A 13,458-nucleotide genomic window follows, 5' to 3' on the forward strand; every position below is an offset into this window, starting at 1 on the left:
TGAATGGGGCTGATTCTGGGTCTTCTCCTGGAGTCAGATATCTGGAATTTCCCCCAGATTTCTACATTGCAGGCTTTTTTGCTGCCTCGTTTCTCCAGCCACTGCTTGGAAATATCTCCCTAACCAAAATGAGACCTGCCTGTTACAACAGGACAGAGCAAACTTGCTATTTATGTGGATGATTTTATGGTGGCCAGTGCATGACCCCCATTTTTATAGGCTGTAAAACCAAGGCAAAATGATCTCTCTTAAATTGGGATTTCTTTTATGAGTAAGGAAGTTTTTTCTTCTTAAATTATGGCTTGGAGCAAGAGGGCAAGGAGTTCTGGCATTAAAATCTTTATCACAGAACAGGCTGCTAGGGAGGTGAGGGACTGTCAGCCAAGGCAAGATGGCGGCCACAGTCCTTCCATCAGAGACCCACCAGGTGGGTCACAACAGGTGCAGAAAAGAGACCGAGCGTTGACCTCATGGCCGAGGCTGCCCATCTTGATTTCCCAGGGACCCCTCTGCTTTATCATGTTCACAAACACTTAATTATTTAATTAATCAATACTTAATCTCTTAATTGATTTCTTCCCGGAATGTATTGCATTATGGAAATTTCACTTGCAGAGCCCTGAGGCTCTTAGGCAACCCCCGCTGAGTTTCTGTTCTGTGGCTGTCACGAGCTGCATAACTCCAAAATCATCCGGCAGACGGATACATTTTTTTTTTTGGCCTTGCATCCAGGTATATAAAACCAAGCAGTTGTACTGTATTCTTAGAGTATTTTCTATGTATCTTTTTTATGGACTTGATAAAGATGCACCAATGCTTTGGAAAAAGATATTTCACAACAAGGGAGGATCCTCGTGAAGCCCCTTTTTTCAAATCAGCCGTAGCTGATTTGGATGCTGTTTCCAGCTGTCTCCACACCTGTGTGCATTCACTTCTTGTGTGCATTCGCTACTGAGGTTTCTGTGCAAGTCTGGACATGTGCTCACACGCTGCAAAGCACTTCTCCTGAAGCCATCGGCATTGACCACTGACCCAGAGGGAGGCCTCCCTGAAGCCCAAGGCCAGCAGGGCAGGTGGCTTTCACCCACAGAAAGGCCTGGAAGGCTGCTGTGAACACGGACTAAAAGCTCCGTGCATCGTGACAGGTGGGCGGTCAGCAGCTCTTGAAGGCCTCTGACGGTTCCAAGCAGTTCTCGCTTTTGTTTCTACCACTTGCTCTCAAGATGGAAACTGGGGCACATCGCTCAAATCGCACAAAGTGAGAATACCTTAAATAAAAGACTTTCATCTGCTGCCCTGGGCAATCACCATGTTTTCCAAATACAAGTTTAGACAGCTTTTCAGCCTGTATTTAGCTTGATGCGTTTTGTCCTCTTGAGTTTCTAAACCTAGACCCAGCAGCCCACTTCTCTCGCAATCACTAGAAAAACACGAATCTTTCTACCTTTCTGATCCAAGAACTCTTGCTGTCATAACGTGTGACGTATCTGAGCTTCTTCCAAATTTGATCACTCGAGATTCTGCTAAAACTGTCATCCGAGTTTTAATTTTGCTTCCTTGATGCAGGACGTGCCAGATCTTCCCCGATGGCTGTTAGACAATGTTCCTTTCAAGGTTGTGGCTCAGCTGAGCTTCCCCAAACAAAGCTGTGGCTGTGGCTTAATTCATCCGATGGGATTCCTCTACAGCTAGGTGGCATGGATATTTAATTATTTACCAGCCCAGCTTTTTGAAAAATATGTAAATTAAATTATGGTCAGCCAAGCATTTTTAGAACAAATTGAACACTGGAGTTTGAATTCTAAAAAATGTATTGCAAATTCAAGCATCTTAATAGCTTGTAAGCCGCCCTGAGTCGTTGGAGAAGGGTGGGATATAAATGGAATTAAAATAAATAAATAAAAATAAAAAATAGATACCAGCACAAAAAAAACCCTGTTTATTAGTGAACCATCTAATGACTCTGCAGGGGTCTTCCCTCTGCTTTCGCATCACCAGTTGTCAGATGACATACCAATCTCTAGCTATGGTGAGATTATCATATATGCCGTATGTAAGTGCTGTCTCAGATTGAACAGCATATTTGTATGTGGTTTGAATATGTCCCAAAAAGAAACAACCCTAAAATTCTCCGGGTTTAGAGTGAGTCCTATATTTAAGCCTGTATAGTAACGTCTTATTCTACTCCATCCATTGTTGTTGTTTATCTATTTACTGTACAAGGTTAATATATTTCGTAAGACACACACACACACTTTTAATTCCCAAAGAGGCAGAAATGGGTCTTGACCACAGCCCTTCTGAGTGACCCATATAAATGTTATTAAATTAAATTAAATTAAATATGGCTTTGGTACTTAGGCACAGTCCCAGAAGGGATGTTTTACAGCAATTGTATCTCAAACTTGGGAACTTTTAAAATGTGCGGACGGGCTGGGGAGTTCTGGGGGTTGAAGTCCATACCTCTTAAAGAGGTGTCTATTTTCCAGCTTCAGGAACGGAGAGATAATGTTACCTTAAAAGGCCTTTTCTGAAAATCTGGACGCAAGCTTCCCCTTTCTCACGACCGTCCTGTCTCATCTGTCTAGACCAGGGGTCCCCAACCTTGGCCACTTTAAGACCTGTGGACTTCAACTCCCAGAGTTCCCCAGCCAGCATGGCTGGCTGGGGAATTCTGGGAGTTGAAGTCCACAAGTCTTAAAGTGGCCAAGTTTGGAGACCCCTGGTCTAGAGGACAGACATGTGAACAATTGCTCCCAGCGCCAGCTTTTCCTGAATCATCCCCGGTGCATCTCTTTAAGAACGGCCTCGGTAATGCAACTCGGCAGCTTGAGAACTGAGCAGCTGCTCTGTAAGGATGTTCAGCTGGGTTCAAGCCATGGAGAAAAGCAAGAGGAAGCCGAAGGACGGCTGCTGCAAAGAACTGCCTGGATGCATCCGTCAGGCCATCCCGATTCAAGGTTCTGGATCCAGAGAGGGCCTTCAGCTTGCTTACGTGCGACCTGAAGCCTCCAATCTGAGTTTATGAGATAAGCTGTCAACTGACTCACTCTCTTGTGATTGTTTAGGTCCGTGTTGTTTTCCATTCCTTTCCCAGCCTTCCCCTAATCACTCAAAGACCCGTCAACGCAGGACGTTTATATCTGGCCTTGGCATTTGAGATCTTCTGAGGCGCCTCTCCTTTGCTCCAGGGGCTGCCTGTGATCTGGTCCTTCTCAAGGTCAAGACCCAGAATCCTTGCAGCTGATTCGACCCCTTGCTCTTTTGCATACTACTGCTGTTTATGGGCCATCTCCATTGCTTTTGTCTCCGGTCTTGCAGATCTTCCTCTTCAACTTACCTGTCCGCTCACCTCTTCTCATCAAAGTGTTGTTATAGCTTATTTCAACAGGACAGGTTGTTGCACAGGCGCCATGGAAAACTCAGAGCTGCCCACAACTGTTGACCTTCTCAGAGACAGTCCTCACCTTCAGTGGTCATTCCCATGGTTCCCCCGTTGGCTCCCCCTCCCCTCCCGGGCCTTCCGAAGGGATTTCAGGCTACCCCTAAGGGGATGCTGGGCCAGGCTGGGGACCTTGCCCCATCCTCTCTTCTTTCCCCTCCTGCTCGGAATCTTCCCCGTCTTTTCCTTCTGAATCTTCTCAGCGGCCCTCTCAGTCAACGTCCTTGGCTTTCTCCACTGTCATCGGCCCCTCCCTAGAAAAATTTGTCCCCAGACACACACCCTGTTTCAGTCTGTAGCCAGACCAAGCGTGTATGCTTCTTTTGGGAAGTGGCTGGCTAACCCAAGGCTAACTGCTCTGTGCTTTCCTGCACAAAATGTCTTGCATGTCGAATATTAAGGACATACTAATTGCACCACGAAGGCTACCGGGACTTGATCTCCAAGAAAAATGTTGATCCTGTCCCTTTGCCCATTCAGAATTTGGGAGGATCGCTTCCCTTTCTTGAATCGTAAGGATGTTCCTTCCCAGTTTAAGCATCACACCGATATCCCATTGGCTGCTTCTCAGCCTCTCGATGTCTAGTGAAAGGGCGCCTTGATCTTTGCCCACCATATTAAATCTGGTACTGATGTGAAGCCCACTCCTTGTGATGACAATGTGTGCAAAAAAGTTTTTGTCCTAAGAGTGCTCCCTCACTGCAGACATTCTTCCTTGTGGCAATTATTTTGGAGTTGGTGCTTGAGAGAAGGCTGGCTTCCATCACAATAGCTTAATATCTGACTTGTATCTTTTCCCAAAGAATGGCCGCCATCCTTCGTGCAGGCTCTAGCTTCCAAAGAAGAGCTTTCAAGACTCCTCTCAACAAGGCCTTTCAAAATAAACATGTTATTAAAAGGGATATTCTTTTGTGGTCAATATCAATATTATATCCTACAACCAGGGCATAATGTTCCACGTCCGTTGAAATTCTAAGCTTAGTTTTCAATCAGTTCAGGATGCTTCCTTTAGAGAAAGGGTTTTCCCATCAGCTTAGAAGACCATGATGAAAAATAATTGGTTATATACCTAAAACTGGCTCCTCCAGGGGGTGGTCTGTGAATTCATGTAACTATCTTCCCCCAACCACCTTTGCAGATTTTCAGTGAGCTGCCAGTTTTAATAGAGGAAATCCTTGACTTACGAACGTTTCTTTAGCAAGCATTCCAAGTTACAAGGGCACCGTAAAAGTGTCTTATGGCCGGTTCTCACACTTACAACCATCTCGGCATCCCCACAGCCACAATTTGGGCACTCGGCAACCAACATGCATTGATGACAGTTGCAGCATCCTGGGTTCACGGGATCTTCTCAGCCAGCTTGCGACAAACAAAGTCAATGAGAGAAGCTGGATTCACTTAGCGTGCATGGCGATTCACTTAACAACCGTGGCAAAAAGGGCTTAAAATTGGGTCTGACTCACTTAATGATTGTATCCCTTAGGGATGGAAGTTCTGCTCCCAATTGTCGTCGTAAGTAGAGTACTACCTGTATTAGCTAAATCAAAGGAAAGGCTGGCTAGCACAAGCCTTGGCCACCGCCGGGGGCAGTGCGGGATCTGGTGCCCTGAAAAATCCAAGCCATTGGGTTAAATTGTCTGTGTTTGTATCCGTGTGTGTGTCTACGGTACATGCATATACACTCAATTGTGGTTTACCCAGATTAATCTAGGGAAAGTTTGTTTTCCCCCTCTGAGCTAGCGACTTTAGCTCCACGTTTAATCTGACAACCTGTAGCTCAAACTGGAAGCCCGTCTCGGCCTCCCGCTTCACCCAGCACTGCCTTCCTTTTGCTCTTCTTCTTCTGCAGCCCCAACGTATTTTGCCAGCTTGTGTATTTTCTCGTATATTTTCTCGGTCTGCGATACCCAGGCCTCATGGTTTTATGTTAAGACGGGGACTACTTTATATTTCAGGGTACAATGGGCGCACTGATCAGATCCGTGGGATCAGTTTTGCTTTTCCATGGGATCCACCAAAATTGCCCTTTTAGCCTTGTTTGTTGGTGAACCCAGCCCACTTAGGCAGCTGATGGCTCGGTGTGTTCCCACGAATCCCCAAAATTGGATTGTTAACCGTGGGTGTGTTAAGCAAACACAGCCTATGTTTTTGGATTATTATGATGGAAATGAAATGCGGGTATCAAATTTTATAAATAAATAAAATAAAGGCAAGAATGCTGAATCCTTGTGGTTGTTTTGAATACCAAAACTGAAGGAAAGCTGCAACCTTCTGTGCAAAATTCCCTCTGCATTCTTCATTCTGCATTTTAAACTTTCTTTATTAGAGCAGATTAACATAGTTTGCTGCTATTCTAAGGTCGCTTGGAAGTTCGAAATCTGTAACCTTCGACTGCAAATCCTCAAGAGATCCACAGATGTGTCACAGCTCTCTTCACCCTCTTTACACAAAGGCTTCCTGTGGAGTAACTCAGCCAGCTAATTTTATTACGAAGAAACTACTGGCAGAAGGAAGCAGATGTCCAGGGTCTCTGAGCCTCTAGAGCAGGGGTCTTCAAACCTGGCCCTTGTATGACTTGTGGACTTCAACTCCCAGAATTCCTCAGCCAGGCACATGTGGCTGAGGAATTCTGGGAGTTGAAGTCCACAAGTCATACAAGGGCCAGGTTTGAAGACCCCTGCTTTAGAGGGTAGGTGGACGAACTGAGGGTTCATGTGGTGGCTTTGCTGACCCTTCCAGTCGAGGGTCAAATGACCAGACTTTGAAAAAGCCGGGCGATAGGGTCAGTGAGTTCTATTGCCAGGCTACATGCTGGAAATCTATAGCGCATGCAAGGATTTCGGCAGACGTGGCCATTTGTTTTCCTTTCGGTGAATTTCTAAGTAAGTAGATGTTGACCCAACCACCATGTGCTAGAAAGTTAGAAACACATTTTTCTGCAAATGTGAACGCGTGCTTACTACTTAAATGACATTATTTACAGATTCCAATTAAGAAAAGGATTAATGTGGCAGGTACAAAAATTTGGACAACCTTCCAATCAGTATTTTTTTAACATTTCTTTCGGTGGAAATAACAGCTTTCAAATATTTTTTGTAGCTAGCTAACGGGTTTTTTTGTCATTGTTTTTGGAGTTTTCCCCCGTCTATTTTGCAAAACAATTTTGGCTCAGATATACTCTTCGGCCTCCTTACATAGTACTTTGCAAATTTGAGAGATCTCTATTTGAATAATGTTCAGGTTTTGGGACCGTGAAGCCCATTCCAAACCCAGATCTTTTTTCCTGCTTCATTTGCAGATGGTTGTCGTGCTAACCCATTTTTTTCAGCTTCCTTTCTGTGGGAAAGTAACCCTGTCGTTGTGTAGCGGGTTCTTCACGCAGGAAAGGAGACCAGGCAAGTGAGTTCAACAAAGCTCATGGTTTATTGCTGGCAGGATCTGAACTGAGAATTGGGCTGCAGCTTGCAGCAATTTATAGCCTGGCCCCTAGGCGGCAGCCAATAGGCTTAAAGCAACCATTGTCGCCTAGGGGCAGCCAATAGCAGCACTGGAGACCTGGAGTCTGGGTTGCTGAGCCCAATACATAACGCCTGTTATGCTTGAGATTATGGGAGGTGAGATAGGAGTAGTAGAAGGAGCAACAGGTGGAAGGTCATTAAAGAGAGAGCCAGCCTAGGATTAAGGAGAAATTTCCTGGTGGTGAGAGCATTTAATCAGTCGAATGGGTTGACTTCAGAAGTTGTGGGTGCTCCAACACTGGCGGTCTTCGAGAAGAGACTGGACAGCCATTGGTCTGGAATGGTGTGGGTTCTCCTGCTTGGGTGGACTAGAAGACCTCCAAGGTCCCTTCCAATTCTATATATTCTAGTCTGATGAGAACCTGGATGGCTGTAGATCACTTTTTGAGGCATACTGAGAACTGCTAGTCTCCCAGGTCTCTTCCAACTCTGCTATTTTGTATTCTCTAAATACACTTACATCAATCTCAAAAGGGCTTCCAGGCCTACTGAACCTTTTAAACAGGGAGACTGCAGGATATGGTTAAAAAAAAAAGTATGGAAGGCAGCAACACGCATACAAAGAGGCCAGACCTGGGTTTGCACCATCATGCCCGTCCTCCTGACCTTTCCACCCAGGAGCAGGTCATGCAGGCCTGTGGGGGATGAGGATTGCGGTGGATTTGGCCCCAGCCTCAGGGTCTCCGTGGGTGAGGGTCTTGCAGCAGAACGGAGCAGAACAGGGGAGAAGGGTCTTCCTGAGACGGGTATAAGAGAGGCAGCTGAGATGACGGGCCACAAACGAAGCATCCCGTTCTTCTGTGAGGGAGTGGCTGATGGAGCTGCTAAACTCTGAAGGAGGATGGACTATTAACTGGGAACTTCAAGCCGGGAAAGAAGACAGAGCGAGCCTTTGTCTCTAGCTGCTTTCTTGTGGATGCCCCTTCAAGGCCTGGGGCCAGATCCGTTCTTCAGTAATGGGTACAAGGAGCTCAGGGCCCATGTGGGTTGCTGTTGGTGCTTCTCCCCATCCTTGAGTCACCAGAAGATTGTGCCAACACAATGTTCACCGCTAGACTGTCAGCCCTGCTGCTTCTATTTCAGCTCTGGTTTGTATTGTGTAGGAAAATAATAGGAAATCTTACAAGAAAAGCAGTTGGTGCATTGCACATGCTGCCTCCCCTTCTTTCCAAGCTTCTCCCAATCAAAGGAAGGACATCCAAAGATTACCACTGCGGCGGGCAGATGGGCTGGCATCTCTTTGTCTTTATAGACTTCTACCTGGCAGAAGCCCCGGTTTCAGGGCCCAACTATAGTAGGTTGTGCTGAAAAGATTCCACCAGCCAAATCTTTCATTGCAGTCCTAGGCACACACCCTCTTTCCACATCTGGCTGATTGATGAGCAGGCCCAACAGCTTTTCCAGGAAGTTCCTGGGGCGTGGAGTTTTGCTAAACCAGGGGAGCATCAAGCAAGCGAGTAGGAGGCCTACAACTCTTTCACAACTCAATTGTCGATATGGCTTCACAGTACGCCTTTGCCCGGGTGTGCGTTGATGGCTTGTTGTTTCCACGAGAGGGGCAGGTATATAAATAAATGAAACCATCAAGGTGAGTGGTCAGCACTGTATTCTTTCTCTTCATTTATGACCCTCTGGCTGCAGACACACGTAAGGGAAACTGACTGGGAACAATTCAGACCCTTCCTTCCTAACAAAAATGCAAGACAGCCGTTACTTCTGCTACCTTCTGTAAGAGCCTCAAGAGCGGCTCTGCAGCTGTCCTGGGGCTCCAAGGGCGGGGGGCTTCACGCTGGGGGTGGTTGATAATTAATATCAGATCCCACCTCCCCGCCCCCGCTCGTCCTACTCCCTCCTTCCCTATCTTTTAGCTCGTGTATTTCGTATTGAGTTTTATCTTTTAATTTTGCAAGCCAAGAGTTATTCTGTGGTAAGATGGGCAACCAGCACATCTGACAAATAAAATAAATAAATAAATAAAATAGTAAAAGGAAGGCTGGATCGTCCCTTGGTCATTGAATGAAAGCAGATCTTGTCAGTTTGCACCCACAGATGTGGGAAATACGCGGGAAGGAGCCTCTGAGGGGGCAGCCTCCGTGTCTTCCCGGGTCAATGCAGTTACGGGTCATTTCTGACATAACAGCCATTCAGCCTGTGGAAAAAGCGTCTCCGTGTTTATTATTGGGCGGAAGCAGCATGGCGCGAGCTGATGGAAGACCCGGCTGGGAGAGAAAACTAAATGAATCACATGCTGGAGATTATAAATACTTACGAAACGCCCCGCAGAGCTGTTGCTTAGCAATCCGGCAAGGCATTGGGGCAAGCCGGTAAGGCAGGCTAGAGCATTTTTCAAGGATGATTAAAGCCGCACATTTTGTGGTTCAAATCGATATATGGAAATTGGTCCGGCTTATGGGCAAGAGGTACCTTCAGGGCGATAAGGAGACAGGGGTGCATCGCTGGATACGGAGTGGGCACAAGCTCTTCACCGAAATGGGCAGAGGACCTCTGCCAACCAAGTCGTAGTGCTTTCCAGGTAAAAATGCCAGCCAGCCAGCCAGGCATCTGAGAAGCTCAGAAAGATCACGAAATGGACCAGGGCCCCACAGAAACTGACAAACAGTCGCACCATGGATCATGGCATGAAAAAAATAAAATAAAAAAAAGACAAGAGCAGCAGAGGGACCTGTGGGCTGGAGAGCCCTGGAGGTGAGTCTCTAGAAAAAATACAGAGAAGATCAGCAAAGATAATAAAGGTTCTGGAGGCCAAATCATAGGATGAACGGTTGAGGGACCTTGGAGTGTCTAGTTTAATGAAGAGAAGACCGGGGGGGGGGGTGTGGCAGGACAGCAGTCTTCCAATATCTGAGGGGTGGCCACAAAGGAGAGGGGGTCAAGCTGAAGCACCTGAAGGCAGGACAAGAAGCAACGTATGGGAACGTATCAAGGAGAGATCTCCAACCTAGAATAAGGAGATCTAAGCTCTGCCAGGATCACAGTCCTTTCAGAACAGACGTGAAGACTCTGTGGCCCTCCTCATGTTGCCGAAACACAGCTGTTCACAATCTCACCAGCCTGGCCATGAGGAAGCAACAACCCTACCAATTCAGCCATCCTGAAATTCCATTCATGCTTTCTCAAGAATTATTTAGATCTTTCAGTATATTTTTACATTATGACTTCGGTGAGGATACAATCTGGACCTGCGAAGTTCATAAGGAGACACAGGAGTTTGGATCTAGGCTGGCCTTGTCTTTCCACTGTAACTGAGAAACGTTTTTGCAACATTCTATGCTCAGTAAATCCATAGTGCTTTATATAGGATAATTCCAAATTTTTGTATATAATTCAACATTGCGTTCACATTTTAATGTGGTATCAATGTTCCCAAACCCATATTAACAACCCAATGGATATTAAACCAAAATAGGGTGATGGTGGAGGAAGCTTAAATCATTTGTATAAAGGTCCACTCAATCATTGCATATTTCCAGCATAATAACATTTACAGCCATCCTTTTTTCAATCTTCCCTGAGGTGTCTGGTAAACGAACCAAAAATATTTTGTTGAAATAGCCCCATCTTTGTATCACAAGAATCATACCTAGTGTTATTTAAGATCCTTAAGTGCTGATGACTGTCCATTTCATTCCCTCCAGGGCATTTTCTGTCTCTCCACTCCTCCACACACCAATAAATTGAGCATGTGACACGTTTGTGTGTGTGTGTGTGTGTGTGTGCGCGCGTGCATGTGTGTGTGTGTGTGTGTGTGTGTGTGAGAGAGAGAGAGAGAGAGAGAGAGAGAGAGAGAGAGATTGAGATGGGTGGCATATAAATTTAATAAATAAGGTACGTATGTCTATATTCAGTGGTGGGATTCACATATGTGAACAACCGGTTCTCTGTGTGTGGATGCCGCTTCCAGAAGTCCATTGTGGGCCTGGGCAACAAAAAATTAGCTACCGGTTCTGCCAAAGTGGTGCAAAGCAGTGCAGCTGAATCCCACCACTCTCTATAGATATGCTATACATATACTGTATGCACCTGACCAAATAAATAAACGACCTAGGCAAAAAGAAAAAAGTTTAAAATTCAATAGGGAAGCAGCCCCCTCCCCAAAAACATTCAGGTTAAACTTGCATTTTTCTGCAGCAGAGTTTCCAACCATTTGCTCTTCCCCCCCATCCACTGAATTTTCAGCTGCCATTTCATTCCTCTCGACTAAGCTTCTGGTGTTATCCGCAGCCCCTGAATATTCAGGGTAATACATTCAGTGGAAAGGCCAGTTCCACGAGGAGCTCTTTCATGGAGAAGCCTGGGCTGGAATTCATGAAAACATCACAAAACATTTCAGAACAAAGCGAGACCATTCTTTCTAATCACACTTTATGTGAGAACCACAATGCAAGAACGCCTCCAGGGCCGTCTCCCACCTTTCCTTGCTCTAGTTTTTCCTTCCCCTCCTGCCCCCCCCCCATTCAGAAAGCACCGATTGATATGCTGTTCCTGTTCAGGGCAAACTATTTTCTGAAAAGTGCCCCCCCCCCCCCAAAAAAAAGAAAGGCAAGAATTAGTGGGCAAAAAAACTTAGGGGAGAAAAGAGGAAATCTTATGACTTTTTTTCTAACCTTGCGCACCACCCTTGTTTGCACGTGTCCCTCCACAATCTCACATCTTTTCTTTTGCCCCATAAACCCCTCACATGTCTGAGAAACTCATCAACTCCATCTAAGCACAACTTCCACTGTCTTTTCCTTCTCAGCTCACTCACTCTTCCTTTGTAGCTTTTTTCTCTCCTCCTCCTCCGTCATAATGTAAGGACCTTCGCTCCTTCCGACGGGATCTGAAGACCTACTTGTTTGAACAAGCCGGCCTGGCCTGATGGGTTTGGGTTTTATTATTGCTTTTAATGTATTTTAACTTATTGTTCTAAGGCATTGGGCACTTTCTTTAATCTTCTCTTAATTTTTGTATCTTTGTATTTTAGTATTTATTGCCCTGTTCACCGCCCTGAGTCCTTCGGGAGAAGGGCGGTATACAAATAAAATAATAATAATAATAATAATAATAATAATAATAATAATAATAATAATAATAATAATAATAATAATAATTATTATTATTATTATTATTATTATTATTATTATTATTACCACCACCTAGTGGCAAGGCTGCAGAAAGAAAGGGCACAAACCAAACATGGATTTACTACGAGTGAACACAAAGGGAGTCCCTTCCCTAGAAGCTACTACGGTAGTCTTAGTGTTAGATTGAATAGCACTAGGAGATACAGGCCAGGTACCAAGACTCAACATACTGAACTGTATTTGAATTGAATGCTTTATTTGTCTAAGTGTGTGATTAGACAACGCACAAGGAATTTGTGTCCGGTGCAGAAGCTCTGTGTACCTGAAAAGCAACAGAATAACGATATTCGTAATATCAATAAGAGGGGGATAAAGAAGATGATAAGGCGGCTTCTAATATTAGGGGGAGAGCCTTCTCTGTGGGCGCGCCGACCCTCTGGAATGAACTGCCTCCGGAGCTGCGGACGGCCCCTGACCTTCGGTCTTTCTGCCGTGACCTGAAGACTTGGTTATTCCAACAAGCGGGTCTGGACTGTTTTTAAAATTTGGCTTTTATTGAGTTAAAATGTCATGTACCTATTACATTTATTGTTTAATTCTTTTTTAAATTTTGTATTCCATGTTTCTTAATTTTTTGTTGTGAGCCGCCCTGAGTCCTTAGGGAGAAGGGCGGCATATAAATTCAATAAATCTAATCTAATCTAATCTAAAAGGTAAAGTTTCCCCCGCACGTGTGTGCTAGTCGTTTCCGACTCTAGGGGCCGGTGCTCATCTCCGTTTCAAAGCCAAAGAGCCAGCGCTCATCCGAGGACGTCTCCGTGGTCATGTGGCCGGCATGACTAGACGCCAAAGGTGCACGGAGCGCTGTTACCTTCCCACCGGAGTGGTCCCTATTCTTCTACTTGCATTTTTACGTGCTTTCGAACTGCTAGGTTGGCAGAAGCTGGGACGAGTAACAGGCGCTCACTGTTACGTGGCACTCGGGATTCGACTGCCATCTGATCGACATGCTCAGCGTCCTAACCCATTGAGCCACCGCGTCCCTAATGTTATGGTTTACCCTTAATCTTAAATATACTTAATTTGCTTTTCAAATTTTAATTCCCTGCATTCATTCTCTATTATCTACAACTATTTTCAGCTTTATTTAAGGAACCGTTACACATGGTATTACTTTAACAAGTGTGGCTGTGAAAAGAGGTTTTATTCCCACCTCCTAATGTCGACTTGTGAGAAAATGCTATTCTAGGCATCGGGGATCAAATTATTCTCAAAAATGCGCTATGAATTTACACATTGCTCTGTATTTTTTTTGTGATTTTAAATATGACATGTACCCACCTCTGGTTTCTTCTCTTTTTCTTCCCCCCCACCCCTCCTTTTAAGAAACTTTACATTGGTTCTTGTTTGTTTT

This window comes from Vipera ursinii, assembly GCF_947247035.1.
Source record: "Vipera ursinii genome assembly, chromosome: 4".
NCBI lineage: Eukaryota > Metazoa > Chordata > Lepidosauria > Squamata > Viperidae > Vipera > Vipera ursinii.